At 40.5% G+C, this 23,714-nt stretch overlaps 1 long non-coding RNA gene across 1 annotated transcript in view; it reads left to right on the forward strand.

Annotated features, from left to right (window-relative positions):
• The window catches only part of LOC109224502, a 29,988-nt gene continuing 6,701 nt past the window's right edge, over positions 428 to 23,714 (forward strand). Inside the window, exons 1-2 of the long non-coding RNA XR_002067695.1 lie at positions 428 to 706; positions 23,360 to 23,405. This is a non-coding gene — a long non-coding RNA (uncharacterized LOC109224502). The remainder of the gene's footprint in view (positions 707 to 23,359; positions 23,406 to 23,714) is intronic.

Below are 23,714 nucleotides of genomic sequence, written 5' to 3' on the forward strand. Positions count from 1 at the left end.
ATACATAAAATATAGTATTTCAAATAGCGTAGAGTGTACTTCTTAAGTCTCAATTTGTTTGGTACCCTTTGGTTTATTTGTTACTGAAGAATATCTTTCAATAATCTCATGTGATTAATTCAAAGTCTAATAAAAATAGCTTGGAATACATACACTAGTTATACTAAAAGTAAAAAGATCATATTTGCAAAGTTAATTTACAAAAATATCCTTTAAATTTTAAGTGACCATTTTGTCCTTAAAAAGTACCTTCCATTAAGTAATTTCTATCTTTTTACCCTTCAAGCAATTAATATACATGTAACATTTTTGTACAAAAATATAAATTTAGGGATATCAAAAAAAAAAGAAAAACCTAAGTATAAATTAAGTCCCGCAAACTTGATTCACAAATAACTTCATTCACAATGGAAGTAGGAGAGGCTTGGGGCGGCGGGCAGAGGCAATGGCCAGTTGTCTATGTTCATGGTTCTAAATCTGACGCTAGGCAGCTTGCGTGGTGTTGCGTGGATGTTGGGTCGATGCTGACAGAGTCGATGATGACAAAGGTAGCAAATGGCGATATTCTCCAAGGTAAAACTCTTAAACGATGGCGAAGAAAAATGAGGAAGCAGCAGTTCATGTCTAGGGTTAAAATTTCTACTGTTGCGGCGCTCCCATATGATACTCGTGGAGGATACACCATTATTGGTGAAGACATCTATTGGTATGGTGCTTTCTTTACTTCTGGTCACAAAAACACTATGAGATTTCTTAAACATAACACCAAATTAGTTGAAGCTAATCATTCTGTCTGGGAAGAGTTATCTCGCTCCACTGATTTTACCAATTCCAGAGTATTGGTCCTTTCCGCTGCTAGAAAGATTTGTGTTTTCTTCGTCCTAGAGGTTAAAAACAGAATCTTAACCCTCCGTGGTAAGATTTACCACCTTCACGACCATACTTGGGATAACCTGGAATGCCATACTACCTTTGATTATGTTATTGTCAAAAGTTGGCCATTAGAGAGAGCTTTGACGTGAAGAAGAAGAAGACAGTGTTTGGGAATTTTCCAACTGTTTATTCACGGTAGCAACTAACCGATATATACAATCATATAGAATAATAACTATTACCTCTCTAAGTTCTAACATTTACACTTTGGTCCTAACTAATTAGATTAACTAACTAATTAGTCTACGTCTTCCAATACTCCCCTCAATCGGGTGGATGGAGAATGTTCAAGGCACCTAGCTTGCTAAGTAAAAAATGATGTTGTCCTGAAGGTAGGCCCTTTGGTGAGAAGATCAGCTTGCTGATCCTCAGAGGTGACATATTGAGTAGTAAGCAAGCCTTCTTTGGTGTGCTCTCGAATGAAATGGAAATCGATCTCAATGTGTTTCGTGCGTTCGTGGAAGATAGGATTGGCAGCTATTTGCATTGCTGCCTTGCTGTCACAAAATAATGAGATTGGTCGAACAATGGAGACTCCTAATTCTGAGAACAAACCCAGTAGCCATACAATTTCAGAAACTGCTGATGCCATGCTACGATACTCTGCTTCTGCACTACTCCTTGACACTGTGTGCTTCTTTTTTGACTTCCATGATATTAAAGAGTTACCAAACTTGACTGCATAGCCACTAGATCTTCTTGTCATTGGACATGCTGCCCAATCCGAGCCGCAAAAAGCAGTTAATGTATTTGCCTCTCCTCTCTTTAACAAAATACCCATGCCTGGTGCAGACTTGAGATACGTCACTACCCTAAGAGCAGCATCCATACGGGATTTCTTAGGTAGTTGCAAAAACTGGCTTAGACTCTGCACTGCATAGCTGATATCAGGCATAGTAACAGTAAGATAGAGATGTTTCCCTATCAATCTTTGATAGCTAGTGACATCTGCTAAGGGGTCTGCTTCCTTAAGTCCAACAGCTCCATCATATTCAACTGTTGTGAGCTTCTGATTAATCTCAAGAGGTGTTACAGCTAGTTTAGCACCACTCAAACCTAGCTCAGAGATAAGTTCCAAAGAGTACTTTCTTTGGTTTAGTAAGATCCCATGTTTAGACCTCAGAACTTCAATGCCCAAAAAATATTTCAATTCTCCCCAAGTCTTTAAGTTTGAACTGCTGGTGTAGAGCTTCCTTAGCTTCATCAATCAACTTTTTATTGCTCCCAGTCAATAATAAATCATCCACATAGATAAGAATGATCACAATATCTGTTCCTGTCTTCTTGGTGAACATAGAGTAATCAAAAATACTTTGTACAAAACCTGCACTCACCAAGGCTTCTGTGAGTTTCAGATTCCATTGTCCGGAGGCCTGTCTGAGACCATATAGGGAATTTAACAGTTTGCATACCTTCTGCTCCCCTTGCCTTTGAAATCCCTGTGGTAAGTCCATATACACTTCTTCAAACAAATCACCTTGGAGAAAGGCATTAAACACATCCATCTAGTATAAAGTCCAATCTTTTGAGGCTGCCATGGCTATCACAGACCTAACTATCACCATTTTTGCTACTGGTGAAAAAGTCTCATGATAGTCTAATCCCTCCTGTTGATTGTATCCTTTATCCACCAATCGAGCTTTGAACCTCTTAATTTCTCCATCAGCTTTATATTTTATTTTATAGACCCACTTAGAGCTAATAGAAGTTTTTCCAGGGGGTAAATCTACTACTTCCCATGTTTTGTTGTCCTCTAGAGCCTGCACCTCCTGTTGCGTAGCAGTAATCCACCTCTCATGTTTGACAGCTTCCTTGAAGGTATAAGGTTCTCTTAACACTGAGAAGACAGAAACATAACTCTTGTACTTAGGAGACATTTTTTCATATGACAAGAAATGAGATATTGGGTAATTGCATTGTGATGATTTCTGAAGTTGCACCATATAATCCTTCTGCCATATAGGAGGATGTTTCACTCTTTGAGATTGTCTTCCAGGTATAGACTGTCCATCAGGTATATTGCTTGATTCACCATTTGGAGCAACAAGATGTAGAACAGCAATGTTCTCTAACTGAACATGATCAGTGTGAGCTTCTGCATCATGAATATTCATCACTGACTCCTCTGCATCATGTTCATCTGCAGCAGGTTCATTTATCTCCTCCATGTTTAAGCATGTCCAATATCTGCATCTTGATGATCTATGACTGGTTCAGCTGGAATAGAACATCTTGGTCCTTCATCCATAACTGTTGGTCCAATTGCTTCAGAAGTTGGTAGATCAAGCTGCAAAAAACTGGCTTCTAGGTTGTCCTGTGGGTTAGAATGTAATTGCATATCCCTGAATGGAAATTCAGACTCCCTGAAGGATACATCCCTGCTAACAAAGAAACATTTAGTGGTTAAATCATATAACCTATATCCTTTATTGGTGGTGGAATATCCCATGTGTACAGCTTTTCTAGCTCTAGCGGCAAATTTGTCCTCTATCACTAGGTTAGTTGCATAAGATAAACATCCAAAGACTCTTAGATGAACTATGGAGGGTTCTCTACCATGCAGCATAGCAAAAGGGCTCTTTCCATCTAAGATCTTAGAAGGTAGTCTGTTTATGATGTATACTGCTGTTTGTACACACTCCCCCCAAAAAAGGCTTGGAACATTACTCTGAAATCTTAATGCTCTAGCAGTGTTAAGTATGTGTCTATGTTTACTCTCAACTACCCCATTCTGTTGAGGGGTATAGACACAACTACTTTGATGAACAATACCTTGTGATCTCAACAGATCATCCCACTGTTTGTTAAAGAACTCTATCCCATTATCCGTTCTTAAAATCTTAACACAAGTATCAAACTGTGTTTTAACCATGCATAAAAATTGCTTCAAAAAAATGATAGTTTCATTCTTAAATTGCATCAAAAAAATCCAAGTAGCCCTTGAGAAGTCATCAATAACTGTAAGGAAATAGTGCTTCCTGTCATGAGTTGCCTTCTTGTATGGTCCCCAAACATCCATGTGAACAAGTTCAAAAGTCTATTACTCCTTTTTTTCACTATCTGGGAAGCTTAGTCTACACTGTTTAGCCAAGGGGCAAACAGTACATATATTTTGTATCTCACTATCTACTTTATTATGCAAGAAAGGAACATTCTGCATTATAGGAATAGAGGCATGCCCAAGTCTCATTTGCCACAGATCCCCTGTATCTCCAGCTGTGACCTTCATACCAACATGAGCTGCTAATCGTCTGATTCCTCTTCCCTTTAGCACATACAATCCTTCATCTTCCTTACCAATCGCCTTCACCCTGCCATTGTAAAGATCCTGAAACACACATAGTTCAGGTAAAAATATGACAGCACAACTTAGATCTCTGGTTAATTTGGACACTGACATTAGGTTGAACTTAAAATCAGGCACATGAAGCACATTTTTCAGCTTATCAAAAGCTGACAGAAAAGAGCTCCCAGTATGTTCTATTTTTGCACAACCTCCATTTGGCAGTGTAACCTTTTCCTTTTCCTTATCAGTTATTTTACTCACATCACTCATCAAGTCTAATGTGGAAAATATGTGGTGTATGGCTCCTGAATCCACAATCCATATATCTTTCAGTTCATTCATAGCTTCTGCATTAGAGGATAGTGCAATCCATCTGTCTCTCAGTTTATTCAAAGCTTCTACACTAGAGGATAGTGCAGTAACTTTACCTGCATTATTAGCCTGAGTTGTAGCTTCACTTGGTGAGTCTTTGTTGTTGAGTAATCCCAGAATTTGGTGATATTGAGCCTCTGTGAAGAAGTAGTCTCCCTTAGACTGTGTTGTTTCTTGTGAAGTTTGAGTTGTTGATCCTGATCCCCCTACATGGTTAGCTGCATTAAGTGTTCCTCTAGGTTGAAAAGGTCTTCTTCCCTTAAAATCTTCAGGGTACCCAATGATTTTAAAACAATTTTCCTTTATGTGGCCTTTCATACGACAATGGTCACATTGCAGAAATTGTTTCTTCCCTCTGTATCCCTGTCCTCTACCAGCTTGCATAGCTAGTGGATCTCCTTTATCAGCCACATAAACACTTCCCATTGATTGCTGACTTTCATCTTGAATGATTAGTACATATGCTTGATTAAGAGTTGGTTCAGTAGTTTTCATTAAGATTTGTCGACGAGCTTGCTCATAGGTATCATTTAGTCCATCCAAAAATTGCATCACCCTTTGTTGATGCAGATAAACCATGTGTTCCTTAGATCTAGCACAACCACAGTCCGGAAAGGGCACTAGAACATCATATTCAGCCCATAACTCCTTCAACTTAGTAAAATACACAGATACAGAGTCCGATCCTTGTGATAATCTTGAGATCGATCTGTGCAATTGAAAAATACGTACTCGATTCACCTTATCAAAGCGCTCCTTGAGGTCCTTCCAGACTGCATGTGCATCCGATGCGTAGATGATTCCGCTGAGAAAGTCCTTCAAAACAGAGTTCATTATCCAGGAATGTACTATCGCATTACAAGTCTCCCACTCCTCCAGAAGAGCATCCTTGTACATCTCCTTAGCATATTTTCTTGTTACAAACCCTAGCTTCCTTTTGGCCTTGAGAGAAAGTCGCATCGATCTACTCTACAGTCCATAGTTCTCTGAACCTGTGAGCTGAATTGGATTTAGAATCAATCTAGGTGTATCAGAAGGTTGAAGGAAAAGAGGATGCGTATGGTCAATTTTTTCAGTCGCAATTGACGCACAAGCTTAAGATTTCGATCTTCACAATTAGACACAGAATCGTCGGAATTAACACAGCTCAATTCAATTGAGTAGGAAATTGGTGGTAAAAAGCTTCACGAATCAGTCTCCATGGCTCTAATACAATGTCAAAAGTTGGCCATTAGAGAGAGCTTTGATGTGAAGAAGAAGAAGACAGTGTTTGGGAATTTTCCAACTGTTTATTCACTGTAGCAACTAACTGATATACAATCATATAGAATAATAACTATGACCTCTCTAAGTTCTAACATTTACACTTTGGTCCTAACTAATTAGATTAACTAACTAATTAGTCTAAGTCTTCCAATAGTTATGTTAATCATAGTAAGATTATGTTAGCTTCCGTTGTCGGACTTGACTAGTCACGAATTTGTTATGTTTCTGGACTTGACTAGTCACGAATTGCGCTATGATGCAGACCATCGCTTCCTTAGGTTGTGCGCACTTGATTCTAACTTCACAACTCTCTAGGTTTGGAAACGTGTAGAAATATTGTTAATCTACAGTGTGCTTCCGCTTGGGTACTGGCAATGTTAAGTGACAATACATTGTATTGGTTCACTCACGATCTTCACTTGTATGGATATGATATTAATTCTCCTATATAAGAAGCACCGTAGGAGCAGGTGAAGCAGCCTACTCTTCGTCGACATGCCAGCTTCAGCCATAATATTTTTGCCCCTGCTTTTTAATATTATTACATCAACTGCCATCACACCTTTTTGTAAATACAGTAAACTTTTTAGTTATTTTCAAAGCCCACGTTTGACCTTTCACTGCTACTTTAGCTCTAAAAGTGACAGGTTTTACATGACTCATTATATTGACAATGCAACATGTAGATTACTTTTGACAGCTGCAAAGTAATTCCATATAGTACAAAAAATTATACACCTACAGATACTGTCCTTCCAGAACTTTGTTTTTGGATTACCTTAACTTTTTCTCTGTGAAATTCGAACTTAAGTTATATAACTTGGAAAATAAAGGTGTTTGAACAGCTAAGTGGTGGCAATCGAAGTAAAGAGATAGAAAATAGCATGATGCAGAAGTTGGTAAATGAGTCTGCTTGGTTAAAGGAGAGAGTAACAGGAAAAGAAAAAGAAATCTTGTCTCTTACCAAGAAATATGAGGTTCACGAGAGAGAGAGAGAGGTTGGCTCAGGTGAAGAAGTTAGAGGATCAAATTGCTATAATGAAGCTTGAACTTGAAACCTCAAGTGTACACAAGAAAGAACTTGAAGAGCAGATTGTGTGCAAGTCGAATGATATTAAACAACTAGAAGAAAGTAATACAGGGTTGCAAGCTCATGTCCAAGAATTGGAAGCAGCATTTAGAGAGAAAGAAGATCAATTTTCTGATATTCTTACTAAGTGTGAGGAAGATAAGATCAACTCAAAGTCTAAAATTGATGATTTGATGACACAAGCAAATAGTCTGCAGCAAGAGTTAGACTCTTTACATACTGAAAGAAATGAATTAAAACATAAGTTGTTTTCACAAGAAGAGCTAAGTCCTTAAATAGTAAAAAATTCGAGTTGGAGTTATCACTGGAAAAGAAGTGTCACGAGACAACTGTCGAAGTTAAGGATTTAACCGAAAAGGTTAAGTTTCTACAGCAGAAGTTGGAAACCTCGAGCCATCGTAAATCAGCACTAGAGTTGACACTCAAAGAAAAGACTGAAGAACTATCGTAATGTCATCTCCAGATTGAAAAGTTGAAAGAGAAACTAACAAGCGCCACTTTGGTTGAGAACGAAAGATATGTCATCGCTAATAGTTAGTGTTGGCTTTATTTTAAAAAGATATGCCATCGCCAATAGTTAGTGGTGGCTTTTGAAGATATAAAATTACTACCAATGCCTTCTCTTCTCTAGGTGTTTGAACAAATTCTTCAATGAATTACCATTTCTATTAAATTTGTTATTCATATTTCTGTTTTCTCTATCTTTTAAGTGTTTGTGATTTATTTTTATCTCTGTTGTCCTGACGAGTATCAATGGCTTTTGTTCTCATTTTCCTGGAGCTAATAAATTATATCATAGCTACTGCTTGGAAGATGATATAGGTCATCTTAGAAAAATCTAGGTTTTCTTTATCTTTGGATACCAGAGTTCATTCATTCCTTTGGTTGTTCTGAATTGAAATTTAATGTGAATCACAGCTTTAGACGTTGAAATAAGAAGTGGCAATATTGAGAATGAGAAATTGCTCAAAGATATTCACGAATTAAACAGAACTCTGTCTTCACTTAGGTTGACCAGAACGCAAGAAATGATAACAGTCTTCTGCTCTACTTTCTACCTTTCCGTTTAATGCCATCTCTGACCCTTTTTTTATTTTTCACATCCTTAATTGTTGTTCATGTCACTTGTATGTTGAAGTTATCCGAACATGAACATATCAACAAATCGGTTAATTCTGAAAATCCTAAATTTCAGTTCGAAGCTTTCATAGTAGTTAAATAATGAAGAAATAATGCCTAGGCTCAATGCTCTACTAGAATTTCTAACTATTACTTTAGAGTCTTGAAATTCAAGCAGGTGAACATGTAAATGATTTAGATGTTCAGAGACTGGAACTAATGTAACAATACAAATGCAAAGAACAATCATCTCTTGTTGGGCCCATGCATAGCATGGGCTTTTCACATCTAGTCTTCGAAGATGGTTCCAATCACCAAGTCTTGCGACGAAATTACCAACACTTGAACCCTTGGATCTCTCCTATACCCATGTTAGTTTTCACCAATTTTGGTTGACTTGGGTAATTGTATACGGTCTAATTGGAGAGTTCGATTTCGAAGACTTGATCATACCTCGAGCTCGATTTTGGAAGTAAGAATCGAGCCCGGCCGAGATGTGCGTACCTCGAGAAGAAAATCGGAGACCCGTCATGATTTGCCTTGAGGACAGTACAATTTTGATGACACTCAAGAAAGAACAGGAATTTCTCAAGGGCACGTGGATCAGGGCATAAATTATGGGATAAGATTTGTACGAAATAGTACGAGTTCGTACTAGATTGTTATACAGTTGTACCAATAGAATTCTTTACCATAATTAGGAATGTACCATACTAGGGTTTTCTCCTCCTATATAAAGGGGACCCCAATCATTTATAAACCTCATCTCATTCACTGCAATAGAATATTCAACTCTACTTTTCTCGTTCACTGTGCTCCACAATTGTTCTTAAGCTTTATTGTTTTTACTTTATTGTTCATACTTTATTTGCTCTTAACTCACCTCGAGGCTCCCGAGACAATCAAGCTTGAGGTCCCTGTTGCTCTAACAACACAGGTTTGGTTCATCAATTCTTCTTACTTAAACCTAATATTATTTGTATATTCACTAGTATTGGAATAAATTACATATCTTTAAAATCACTAATCACCTTTAATTGTTACTCACATTTTTCGTGGCAAACAGTTTGACGCCCATCGTGGGGCTACAGATAATAGTGATTATTTTAGTGCTAGTTTTCTAATAACACACGTTATTCTTCACACTTTATCTTGTCAAAGATTCTTTGATTTCAGGCTAAGATATGTCTAGCTCAGCAAACATACCCATCAATGGAAACGACAGTCTCGGATCCCATGGAGAAAACAATGCAACAGCTGCAGGGACCGGTGTGCCACAGCTAAACCCTGGGGTAGCACCAGCGCCAAACCCCGTCGATGTTGGTTCACACATTGCCGTGAACGTCGATTCAGACACTGATGTCGAAGGAAGTGTACGCAGAGGGGATCAACCTGACGCTCAAAGGACACTGGCTCAAGGAGAAAGAGAAGTTAGTCTACAAGTGATTTTTGAGATGTTGCAAGCACAAGAAGTTGCTATTGCCCAATTATAGAGTCAGCAAAAGACTCTGAGCGTGGCTGGGCCAGAAACCACTCATCGTGTTGAGCCAACCCCGGAGAGATCAAGCAACAACGGCTCGGGAACTGACCCCACCATCATGAGAATGCTCGAGGAGCTCACGAAGAGGATCGATTCAGGAGAAAAAAGGATTGAGGACAACGACAAAAAGGTGAAAACATACAACTCGAGGGTCGACCAAATACCGGGAGCACCTCCGATTTTGAAAGGACTGGACTCGAAGAAGTTCGTGCAAAAACCATTCCCCAAAGTGCGGCTCTGAAGCCCATCCAGAAGAAGTTTCGGATGCCAGACATCCCAAAATACAACGGGACCACTGATTCCAACGAGCACATCACCATATATACTTGTGGCATAAAAGGAAATGATTTGGAAGACGATGAGATTGAGTCTGTGTTGCTAAAAAAGTTTGGGAAAACTCTGTCTATGGGTGCCATAATTTGGTACCATAACTTACCTCCGAACTCTATTAATTTGTTTGCCATGTTGGTAGACTCATTTGTAAAGGCACACGCCGGTGCCATAAAAGTCGCAACAAGGAAGTCCGACGTACACAAAATAAAGCAAAGGGAGAACGAGATGCTGAGGGAATTTGTCTCCGGCTTCCAGTAAGAACGAATGGAGTTACCACCGGTCTCCGATGACAGGGCCGTACAAGCCTTCACTCAGGGGCTAAATGAACGAATTTCGATAGCCTCGAAGTAGCTGAAGCAGAATTTGATCGAGTATAGCCGTGACTTGGGCGGATGTGCATAACAGGTACCAATCAAAAATTAGGGTCGACGTGATCAGTTGGGAGCCCCCTCGGGCTCAGTTTATCCAAGCAAGTTACTGGCAAAGGAGTCAGGAAATGCAGGCAGGGGGTCAAGGTTGAATAAGGAAAGATATCACCCATACGTTGAGGATCGAAGGAACATTTCAAGGCGTAACATACCTCGGAATGATCCAGGAGTAGATCGAGGTCAAAGTTCCCGGGGACTCATGAGCAAAACCGGGTTTTGATAGGCACTTAAGACCGGTGGAGGCACCCCGATTATCGGAGTACAACTTTAGTGTCGATGCCTCAGGTATCGTCTCAGCCATCGGCAAAATTAGAGATACTAGATGGCCCAAGCCTATACAGACCGATCTTTCTCAGAGGAACCCTAACTTGATGTGCAAGTATCATGGTACTCATGGGCATATGACCGAGGATTGCAGGCAGCTTAGAGAGGAGGTAGCCCAGTTGTTCAAGAGGAGCATCTTCGTAAATTTCTCAGCGACCAGGCGAAGAACCATTTCCGAGAAAGAGATGCAAATAGGAAGAATGAACCTGAAGAACCTCAACATATCATTCACATGATCATCGGAGGAGTCGACGTCCCACATGGACCCATATTCAAGCGTACCAAAGTATCCATCACAAGGGAGAAGCGGACTCGGGACTACATGCCCGAGGACACCCTTACATTCAGCGAGGAAGACATCAAGGCCTTATCTCAGCCTCACAATGATGCACTGGTAATTTCTATCCTTTTAAATAAAGTTCAAGTTAAACGTGTTCTCGTGGATCCAGGTAGTTCGGCAAATATAATCAGGTCAAGGGTCGTGGAGTAGCTCGGGTTGCTCGGTCAAATCATACAACATCTTGAGTCTTGAATGGATTCAACATGGCAAGTGAAACAACAAAGGGAGAAATGATCCTCCCAGTCAACGTGGCTGGAACCATACAAGGTACCAAATTTCACGTCATCGAAGGTGACATGAGGTATAATGCTCTGCTTGGAAGGCCGTGGATCCATAGCATGAGGGCGGTGCCATCGACCCTTCATCAAATGATGAAGTTCCCAACAAAGGATGGCGTGAAAATAGTATATGGAGAGCAGCACTCAGCTAAGGAGATGTTTGCAGTACACGACTTGGCACCGGTATCGACACCATCCACATCGGAAAAGTCAAAGGACAAACAGGTGGCCAAATAGCAATCACAGCCCATACCCTCGGTTGAGCCCGATGGACAAGTGATCGATGCATAGGTCGTTGAGGATGAAGAAGAAGATTTCCTCATCCCCCGAGCCTTCGTTGCCCCCGAGGAATCAGATACGACGAAGTTCAGGTCGAAGAACTCGAGCAGGCCATATTGATCGAGCACCTTCCGGAACGAAAGGTATACGTGGGGACGGGCTTAACCCCCGAACTTAGGAAAAAACTCATTCAATTTCTTATCAATAACATTGATTGCTTCGCCTGGTCCCACTTAGATATGACAAGGATCTCACCGGAGATAACTACCCATCAACTAAGTGTCGATCCCAGATTTAAACCGGTGAAGCAAAAGAGGAGACCTCAGTCCGAGGTAAAGCATTCATTCATCAAAGAAGAGGTAACCAAACTTCTCAAGATAGGATCCATTAGGGAAGTAAAATATCCCGAATGGCTAGCTAACGTAGTGGTAGTCCCTAAAAAGGGGAATAAACTTAGAATGTGTGAAGACTACAAAGATTTGACAAAGCATGCCCTAAAGATTCTTTTCCATCGCCCAACATCAATCGTTTGATTGATGCTACGACCAGCCACGAGATCCTTACTTTTCTCGATGCCTACTCCGGGTACAACCAAATTCAAATGTACTCGAAGGACCAGGAAAAGACTTTGTTCATCACGAAGTATGGTACGTATTCTTATAATGTAATGCCCTTCGGGCTAAAAAATGCAGGAGCCACATATCAATGCCTAGTTAATGAGATGTCCGAACATCAGATAGGCAAATTCATGGAAGTTTATATTGATGACATGCTAGTTAAGTCCCTGCAAATACTTTCTTAGTATCTCTCGAGCCCACCCCTACCCCATACTCCGAAGGAGAATGAAACACTCTACTTGTATTTAGCAGTGTCCGAGGTAGCGTTAAGTGGCGTGGTGGTTCGAGAAGAGCAACGTACGCAATTGCCTATCTATTATGTGAGTCGGACCCTAGGAGATGCTGAAACCTGATACCCACATTTGGAAAACTTAGCTCTTGCATTAATGAGCGCATCTAGGAAATTAAAACCATATTTTCAATGCCATCATATATGTGTATTGACTATGTACCCACTTCGAAGTGTCTTGCATAAGCCTGAATTATCGGGCAGATTCGCCAAATGGGCCATCGAACTTGGAGGGTATGATATCGAATATCAGCCTCGAACGACTATCAAGTCTCAAATTTTGGCAGACTTTGTGGCCGATTTTGCACCTACCCTCGTGCCCGAAGTAGAAAAGGAACTCTTGCTAAAAACGGGTACGTTATCGAGGGTATGGACCCTCTTCACAGATGGTGCCTTAATGTGAAAGGATTCGGGCTCGATATCGTTTTAAAACCGCGTACGGGCAGTGTCATTAGGAAATCTATCAAAACTTCTAAATTGACTAACAATGAGACCGAGTATGAGGCCATGATTGCAGGTCTCGAACTAGCCAAGGGCCTTGGAGCAGAGGTCATCGAGGCAAAGTGTGACTCTCTTTTGGTGGTAAATCAAGTAAACGGGAGCTTCGAGTTTCGAGACGATCGAATGCAGAGGTACTTAGACAAACTTTAAGTGACATTGCACCGCTTCAAGGAATGGACACTGGACCATGTACAAACAGAATAGCGAGGCTGATGTACTTGCAAACTTGGGGTCATCGATTGAAGAAGATGATATTATCCCGGGGACTGTCGTCCAACTATCGAGGTCGGTGGTCGAGGAAGGCCATGCAGAAATTAATTCAACAAGTTTAACGTGGGATTGGAGGAATAAGTACATCAACTACTTGAAGCATTGGAAGCTCCCCATGGACCCAAAAGAGTCGAGAACACTTCGAGCTAAAGCAGCTCGATTCTCACTCGATGAAAATGGAACGTTATATAGAAGAACCTTCGATGGACCATTGGCAGTGTGCTTGGGACCCAGACCGATTATGTATTACAAGAAATCCACGAGGGCACTTATGGGAACCATTCTGGTGCCGACTCTTTGGTTCGCAAGGTGATCAGAGCGGGGTATTATTGGGATAACATGGAAAAGGATACCAAGGAGTTCGTTTGAAGGTGTGATAAATGCCAAAGATTTGCACCGATGATCCATCAACCTGGTGAACAGCTCCATTCGATCCTATCCCCGTGGCCATTCATAAAATGAGGGATGGATATCGTCGGCCCCCTACCAACGATGCCAAGTAAAGCTAAATTTATTTTGTTTATGACTGACTACTTCTCAAAATGGGTAGAAGCACAGGCCTTCGAGAAGATAAGAGAAAAAAAAGTCATCGACTTCATATGGGACCACATCGTATGTCGGTTCAGGATACCTGCCAAAATAGTATGTGACAATGGGAAGCAATTCATTGGCAGCAAAGTGACCAAATTCCTCGAGGACCATAAAATCAAAAGGATTCTATCAGCGCCTTACTATCCAAGTGCAAATGGTCAGGCCGAGTCCACAAACAAAACCATCATTCGAAACTTAAGGAAAAGGTTAGATGATGCAAAGGGGAAATGGAGAGAAGTATTGTCCGAGGTGCTATGGGCATATCGAACAACATCAAAGTTGAGCATGGGGGAGACCCCATTTTCTTTGGTATACGGGTCTGAAGCATTGATCCCAATCGAAGTCGGGGAACCTAGCGTTAGGTTTCAACATGCCACCGAGGACTCAAATCACGAAACTATGAACACTTCTCTCGAACTACTAGATGAAAAGCGTGAGGCCACATTAATTCGAATGGCCGTGCAAAAACAAAGGATCGAAAGGTATTACAACAGAAGGACGAACCTTCGATATTTTGGAGTCGGGGACTTAGTCCTAAGGAAAGTCAATCTCAACACTCGAGATCCAAACGAAGGGAAACTAGGCCCCAATTGGGAAGGACCGTACCGTGTCCTCGGAGTCGTAGGGAAAGGATCCTACAAACTTAGTATAGTGGAAGGCGAGCAACTACCAAACAATTAGAATGTATCGTTGCTCAAATGCTATTACTGCTAAGGTATGACCTTCTCCCCTTTTCCATTTATATTTAAACTAACTCCTTGCAGATGTTTGATTGGAAACATCGAGGCACCTTTCAGCTCAAAGACCTTGGGTTTTAAAGCATGTGTTGCACTCTTTTTCCATTAGATCGGGTTTTATCCCAAATGGGTTTTACCAGCAAGGTTTTTAACGAGGTAACGCTTATATGCTACCTAAGGAATGTTTAACAAGTATTCAAGGCTTATTTTCAATCAACCTCGAACACTGGGGGGCATCACCCTCGGAGGACGCATTCTCGAAGAAAGCAATTCATGCCAAGGAGGGCCTCGATAGGGGAATGTTGTAATGGGCCAAACGGTCAAATGAATCGTGTCCATGTAGAATAGTCGAGCCCCCAGCGGCAAAACATGTACACATGTATCAATTATTTGAAGAAGCATTCTTATTATATCAAAACACTTTGTGCCTTAAAGAAGTCTACTATTTTCACATTTAACGGCTCAAGGGCCAAAACCCCGAATGCACCCGAATACTCGAGAATTGTCATCGACGATTGAAACATCGAGTCATCGAACACTCGAACATATAAGACCTCAAAGAGGCACACTCAAACTTATAAGACCTCAAAGAGGCACACTCAAGCTCACAAGATCTCAAATAGGCATCCCCTTGATATTAAGGCCAAGGCCATCACACTCGGGGATTAAAGGCTACGACCATATAAAAGACTACGGTCATATAAAAAGGCTACTGTCAAAATAATACGGCTCAGAGATGTCCGGATTCCGCCATAAATCTAAAAGGCCTTCATATACTTCGAAAAAACTGGTTAAATCAGGCTACCCTCGACAAAAGCAAATTATAAGAGGCTTCGGTAAAATCAACCCTCGAATAATGCGAAAGCTTCGATACAATCAGCCTTCAAAAAAACCTCAAGAGGTATTTGACGTTGCATATCAAATTACAAATGAGGTTCTAATCAATCGAACCTTCGAAAAAATCGAACGAATGTGAATACACAAAATACATGCTAAGGTATGCCAAAATTTTCACTAAGTCTTTAGCCAGAAAGAGGGAAAAATTTATAGCCATTTTAGAGGCCGAATTGGTGCTACCTAAAGAGCCTAAGGGCCAACCCAAAAGACCCTAAGGGCTAACCTAAAAGAGCCTAAAGGCCAACCTAAAGAGCCTAAGGGCCAATATTTAAAGAGCTTAAAGGCCGAAGCGCACTATGCTCGAGACCTTACTCAGCTCGAACTCAAAAGTCCCGAGCTAAAACTTAGCTCGAAGATCGAACCTTAAGTGGTAACTTATTAACCATTGTTGATCAAAACACAAAACTTGAGGGTCTACTCTACCCCGAATTAGAATCAATGTTTAGAGATTATATCATCAAAAATCAAGCAAACTTTGAAGAAAAATTGAAAACGATCAAGGAAACTCCTTTCCTTTTTATATATATAAAAAGATATTACACAGGAGTCCTACAAAGCAAAAAATTAGAAAAATAAAGAAAAGATTCTACCTATACTAGAGGGGCATTCCCCCTGGACCTGTCACTCCCCCGGGACCAGCCTCTTCCCCGGGGGTAGCTTCTTCGGCAACCTCCACCTCTTCATCATCTTCGACGTCATCATCATCGTCAGAGGAAAGGGCAAATTTGGCATCAGCCTCATCTGTCCTAGCTTGCTTTATCTCCTCGGAAAGATCGAAGCCCTTAGCATGGACCTCTTCGAGGGTCTCCCTCCGGGATCGGCGTCGGGCATATTCATTGCTTCTTTTCTCTCGGTCGGAAGCCCCCCTTAACTCCATCTGAGCAGCGGTAGCATCCTTCAAATAGATGGCCACCGTCCTGTCGGCCTTAGCTTGTATTTCTCTGGCTTCGGCCCGGACTTCCACAATTTCGGCCTTGGCCTTCGCAAGACCAGCCTCGAGCTCGGCTATTCTACCAGCCTTAACCAAGTTGATCCCTTGAGCATTCCGAAGTTGAACCTCGAGGGCCGATACCTTTGCCAGTGCATCATTCTTAGCCACAACAAGGGTGTCCATCTTCGCCTTCCATTCATTGCACTCGGCTCGAACTTGATCTACCTCGCCCCAGAACTGCCCAATCATATCTAGCTTTTGCTGCAGCTGAGACATTGAAGTATTAGCCTCCGAAGACGGGAAAGGTAGCCCATATTTTTTCAGAACAGAGGTTACCTGCTTTTCTAACTCACTCTCGTATTCACGAGATTTGGTCAATTCCGATCGAAGATGCTTCAGTTCTTCCTCCTTTTTAACAAGGAGAAGCCTAAGAGTTTTCTTCTCATTCGAAGCTCTACACAACTCGGCTTCACAATGACGCAATTCGGTATTTAATTTGTCAAAGGCCTACAGAAAGGAAAGGAATGATCGATTAGACAAAAGAAGAAAAGTATGGCATTAGAGAAATTACAGTACCACTACAAACTTACAATTGAAAAAAGACGTTGAGCCTCATCGAAGATTGAGCTCGCATCCGCTGGGTCGGCCTCATCGACCCCAGCAAAGCAACCCTGGAAGGGGCCATTTTCACTCGGGACTCTGCCTAGCTCGGACGTCTTCAAGTTTAGAGCATCCCTAATGGCATTCTCGGAGAAGGTCAGAAACGACGAGGAATGGCCTGCTATCATGGCCTTGGGGAGATCACCCGAGGCACTCAGTTAAGGCAAATGAGCTTTGAAGCTCGCTCCCTTTGGAGTATTTCCAAAAGTTTGGGAAGCAGTTACCACGTCAGGTGATGCGGGGCCTTCATCCCTTTTTTCTTTTAAAGTTCCTTCCTCGAGGTTAGGGGCCCCGATCTCAGCAAGCTTGATAGCCTCAGAAGATTTCCTGGTTCGAGTCACCAACATCGAACCCTCCATCTCGTCGCCATCATCATCCATGGACAGGTGGACCAAGTCAATATCCACATTGATGACGACGCTTTTCTTGTGCCTCCGTGCGGGCTCTGCTTGGCTTTGAGTGTCCCCGCTCTTCGACGGCCTTTTTCTCTTATTATCCTTCTTTGGCTTTGGAGACGAAGATCCTACTTCCTCCCCGGGAGGGGCAGCCTCATCTCGAAGAACTCACCAATACCTGCGATAGAGGAATTAGGTCACATGAAGGAAGACATTCTTAATAAGGAAAGAAAGATTATGACACGTACCGTGGTGTTTTGCTTCCCACTTGCCCTTCGACAAGTCCCGCCACTTGCATTTGTTGTATGATGAAGTAGCAGCTAGTTTGCGAACCTAGTCCTCGAGGTCGAGGACCGGATTAGGCATCCACGGGACCGTTGCGGAAAAGGGAAAGGAATAATTATGCGAAGTTTAGCAAAATTTATGGGAAAGAACTAAAGCAGAGAATTCCACTCACATTTGAAGTTCCATTCCTCGGGGAACGGCAGGAACTCCTTGGGAATAACATCGACGGTCCTCAACCGGATGAACCGGCTCATCCAACCTCGATCCTTGTCTTCGTCGTACTGGCGAAGAAGGATTTTGGTTGATCGGCGTTGGAGTTTGATTAAAGCTCGAAAATGTTGAGGTCAATATAATCGGATGAGGTGGCTAAGGGTGAACTCGAGCCCAGCCTTTTCGACGAAGAACCTCATCATTATTACGATCCGCCAAAAGGACGGATGAATCTAGCCCAGGATGACTTGATATCTTCGACAGAATTCAAGCACGAGCGGGTCGAGGGGACCATACATAAAGGGGTATGTATACACACTTAGGAACCCCTCTACGTAAGTTGTGATGTCCTCTTCACGAGAAGGTATTTGCAGAACGACCTTCTCTTCCCATTTACACTCTCTCCTTACTGCATCGAGGTGTTTTTTCTCAATTGACCTTATGTATATCGATGCATGCTCTCGACGGCCGGGGACATCGGGAGTGTTCTCGACTATAAAGTCCTTTTTCAAAGAAAAATTGTTCGGTACGATCTCATGAAGCACCGGCGGTTTACCACCGGCCGAACGAGAAGAAGAAGTGGAGGTTCCTTCTTTCTGAGGAACGGACTTGGAAGTTTTTGCCATCGATTCTTTAGAAAAAGAAGGAAGAAATGAATAAACTGGTGAGGTTTGAGCTAATAAACTGGTGCGGTTTACCACCGACCAGACGGGAAGTAGAAGTGGAGGTTCCTTCTTTCTGAGGAACGAACTTGGAAGTTTTTCCCATCGGTTTTTTAGAAAAAGAAGGAAGAAATGAATAAATTGGTGAGGTTTTGAGCTACTACAGCGGAGGAACCAGCGGTAAAAATGAAACGCATAGAGGAAAATAGGTGTTGCAAGGTGGAAAAGTTCTTAATGAAAGAGAAAACAAGATATAAAGGGGAAGGCGGCGACGGTTCATTAATATTGATGGTCGACCAGCTCTGACGTGCATTTAATGCTTTTGTGGACAAGAACCGATGGGACGCTTCGATCATTTCAACGCTTACATCATAAGAGTGATGCCATCATAAAGGACTTCGGGAATTTAGATCGTTTCATATCATTTTATTCTAAGAAACGCGGGGAGTATCTGTATATGGTCTAAATTGGAGAGTTCGATTTCGAAGACTTGATCATACCCGGAGCTCGAGTTCGGAAGTAAGAATCGAGCCCGACTGGGATGTGCACACCTCGAGAAACAAATCGGAGACCCGCCATGACTTGCCTCGAGGACAGTACAATTTCGATGACACTCAAGAAAGAGTGGGAATTTATCAAGAACACGTGAATCAGGGCTTCAATTATGGGATAAGATTTGTACGAAATAGTACGAGTCCGTATTAGGTTGTTATACAGTTGTACCAATAGAATTCTTTACCATAATTGGGAATGTACTGTCGCGCCCCCTTTTTCCTCGTGGAGTTCGGGTTTCGACATTCTTTGGGACAACTCATTTTCCTTTTGGGAATTCGGTGTGGAATTTGAAGAGTCGCCACCTAACAGATTTAAGGTGCATTAGGGTACCTAAGGCAAAAACTCTTATACCGGTTTGCATTACTAGAGATTGGGTAAGCGCTCGAAATAACCTTGAGGGGAATGTGTTAGGCACCCCTCGAGGTCCACAATGGTGGGTCCCGGCCAAACTCAAATTAGGTGAATTAGTCTTATAAGCAAACAAAGCAATTTAGACAAATAGATATTACATTTAAAATAAGGGGTAAAAGGGGTCCTAAGTTTTTTAGCCTATAGGATCACTTCTGTGCAATACTTGGTAATCGTCCCCAAGTTGGGGTGCTACACATAGCATTAGCGCACATGTCATCATATCTGTTACTACAAAAATTACCCTCCCCTTAGTGGTTATATAAGCGATTCTAATTAAACGTACTCTATGCGTGCATTACCCGTCCCTTACTTATGGTCCTGGAGGTGTTTAGGAGTTCTAGTTAAGGTGGATCTAGACCCTCCTATAGTGCTTAAAAGGAGAAAATCTAAGCGACAAGCAAAGCAAATAGGACTGTCAGATAAAGGAACAGTTAAAGGCTCACATTTACCTCCACAAATAAGCAGGCAATTGCACGTCTCAAACAACAGTATTTCAGACACTTTAAAAGTCCTATAGCAGGATGTCTAGGTGAGCACAAAGCAGAACATATGCATTTTTTTTTATTAAAGAAGGCAGAAGATACCTAATCAGTTTGTCTACTGATTTTAGGACTGAATCTAGGCAGTTCACAAACAGTTAAACAAAGCACAATTTTATAATTTCAAGATTTAGTTGTCCTACAGGCTTGCCTAGGCGTGGATCAGATATGTTCTATAAACATGATATCTAATCGTTAATCAGAACCACAATAAACCAGTAAACAATTTTAAGCAGACAGTTTGGTTCATTAGGTCCTATAGGCATGCTGTCTAGGTGCTGAAAAATAATCACAAACGTTACAGAACTAATTTTATATATAAGCCTGATATCTAGGTGTTGGGACTGCTTTTATACTTATTTCTTATAGGCATGATTGCTAGTGGAGAAACTGATTTTTATGCGATTTGACTGCGGGTATGACATCTAGGTGAGTGCAATAAAAGTCCTAGAACATGGTTTCTAATGCACATAGGAGAAATTATAAATATGATTGTTAAGGTTGAATTAACAACAACCTAGAGACAGGATTTCTAGCGCGGATATGAACATGCATAAATAGAAATTTAGAGCAAACAATATGATGAACCTATAAGCATGTTTCTAATGCACACAACAACCTATAGGCATGGTTTCTAATGCAGGTAGTTAATCATAACAGTCCTAAGAGAATGATTTCTACCCGATTTCCAACAAAACATATATAAGCATCCCTCCTAGTTTTACTAATAACCCCAATATCTGTTTACAAAGAAATATTATTACAAACCAAATACAAATAAATTACAGAATGAAATCACTATACTATAGGGAGCCTGGATAGACCCAAAAGTAAACCTGAAAGCCAGGCCTTCAACCAAACCTGAAACATGCCAATATTCTCATAGTACACCTAATGATTTTTTGGTGCATCAAAGTTCCCAAGGGCCTTAGGGACCCCGGGCAATGCTCACACCAAAAAGAACCTTTGAAAGAACAGTGTTGTGAGCCCGTTTTAGAAGAGCCAGCCCCAGTGTGTCAGAATTCAGAGGAGCCTCATGGACTCCAAGGCAGTGCTCACACTGGAGGGGCAGGACCCTAGATATTCTAAGAGTAGGAGTTGAAAATAGGAAGTAGTTTTAAGAAAATAGTTTAGAATCTTCAGGAGGGGGGGGAGGGGTAAATAGGAACAAACAAAGTCATTTTAATACTTAGAATTCACACAAAAGACCCCAACAATCAAACAGTAGACAGAAACAGGATCACAACCACTTCAAGCAAAGCTTCACATTGCCCAGATTCAACTTAGTTTACTAGTTGTTACTAGGTGAGTATATGAACATGTATTAAATAAAGAAATGGCATGCTGGGATCAGATTACCAATCAGAAAGTCACATACAAATGGGGAGCAGGGATTGGGAGCATGGAGATTATTAATCGGAAGTCTGTTAGGGGGGTCGAACACTTAAAACAGGGCAGAAAAACATGCCATTTGAGAAACAAGTAGGCATATGTCTAATTTACATATAAGCAAACATGTAGACATGCTGGAAGTAGGAAACGCATAGGTCTAGTTAAAACAGAAGTAAACATGCTGAAAGTGGAAAACACGTAGGGTCTAATTGAATGGCAGTAAACATGCTGATTAGGAACAATAAACATAAAGCACAAGGATATAATTAGATAAAAGTAGACATGCTGATAAAAGTAAACACACAAATTTAATCACATAGGGATAAAATGATAGCAGAAGTGGAGACATACCAGTTAAGAGATAGCAAGAGGAAAGTAAAACAAACAGGATCCAAGGGTCTAGCCTTAACTTTTAGCCGGATAGACTATGCAACAAACAAAGAGTAGGAAGATTGTGATGGAGGATAAGAGCAAGAACTTTTTGTGTGTTTCTCTATGTATGTGTGCGTGTGTGTTTAAAAAAATAGAGTGAGACTTATATAGCATTGAGTAGAGTAAAGTAAATAAGGTAAAGCAGTTTAAAAGTTTACAAATAAGGCAAAAAGAATAATTAGTCAATCAATTAGGCTTGACAGGGCCAATCAATAGGCAAAAAATCATGGGGTTATGGCCAAAATTAACACGGAATTGAGGTTTAAATAAGTTAGGTAATCCATTAGAGTCAGAATACCAAAATTCCGGCCAGTAACAAGGCAATTAGTCACACAAATAAGATAACACTAGTAAATTAGAGACCAATCTGGGGTTGGTAAGACAACCAGCCCATAAATTAAGTTTAATAGGAACAATTAAGGCAAGTAGCGCCAATTAGGAGTCCCAAAATAAGGAAAGTAGACAAAATTATAGGAAGTAATAGTTGACATCCAATTTTGTCCCTCCTTTCTTTCAAACTATTTCCTTAAGCTTCTAATATACTAATAATATAAAAGTAGGCATTTTATTATTTTCAACACAAATCGACTTATTTGTGATTATTATTAAAACTATTATTACTATTGTTATTTTTATATCATTGTTGTCATAATTATTATTATTATTATTATTATTATTATTATTATTATTATTATTATTATTAGTATTATTATTATTATTATTATTATTATTATTATTATTATTATCTTTCTTTCATATAAATTAATTTACTTATGTTAACCTAAATGTCTATTTATATTATTAGTATGTCCAAATTATTAAGATAAGGAAGCCCAAATTAAATTAATTTGAAGAAGGAAAAGGCCACGATTTTCGACCCAAACAAAGCCTTTCCTATCACCATATTTCAGTAGCTCATCACTCCTCAACAGTCCAATAACAAGTCTAATAGCCCAACTTTTTCATAATCTACATCTCCTAACCTCTCTCTATCTCTCTCAAAATAGACGGCCCATCCCCTTTCTTCTCTTGGACAAAGACAATTTTTTGTGTAAATGTCATAATCATATCTCTTTCTTCTTTGATTTTCCTATCAAAAGTCAAAGATAACGTGAAGGATTCTGCCAAAAGGGAGATATGATAATCAATCTTCACATTGGCTTAACAGCCCCAAAATTTCCTTTTAAATGAAAGTTCTTTCTTTTCTCATTTTCATGTCTCTGTCATTAATAAGTTTTTGCTTCTTCAAAACCACAATTCATCTTTCTTCTGCTATTATGGGGGGAGAACCATAAAATTTTCATTTAACTTACTATTCTCTTAATTTTTATGAATACTGTTCATTTAAATTCGTTTCATTTTATCAAAACCGATTCTACTTTCGATCTTGTTTGCAGAGTAGATCTAAAACCTCAAAAGCTCCCGTTCACTACCATGTGGAAGGTAATACTTCAGCCCCTTCCTAATCTTCTTTATGCTTATTTAGAAAGTCATGTCATATGTGTTGATGTTGGTTATTATCCTGTATTTGTAAATAATAATTCTGGAGAAAAGAAGAACGTTAGCGTATAAACATAAATATAAATGAAACAGTAATTAATTCGAGCCCACTGAATTCACAATGTGAATGCAATTTATAGCCAATGTTGAGTTCTTACTGAACGTTATTCAGTGTTGGTGTTTTTCTCCAACTGTTGCTGCCCGCCACCCTCCATGGTGGAGCATGCACTAGCTTGTTAGAGCAAGCACTTG

The sequence above is a fragment of the Nicotiana attenuata genome, chromosome 3 (genome assembly GCF_001879085.1).
Source record: "Nicotiana attenuata strain UT chromosome 3, NIATTr2, whole genome shotgun sequence".
In the NCBI taxonomy this organism is placed as follows: Eukaryota; Viridiplantae; Streptophyta; class Magnoliopsida; order Solanales; family Solanaceae; genus Nicotiana; species Nicotiana attenuata.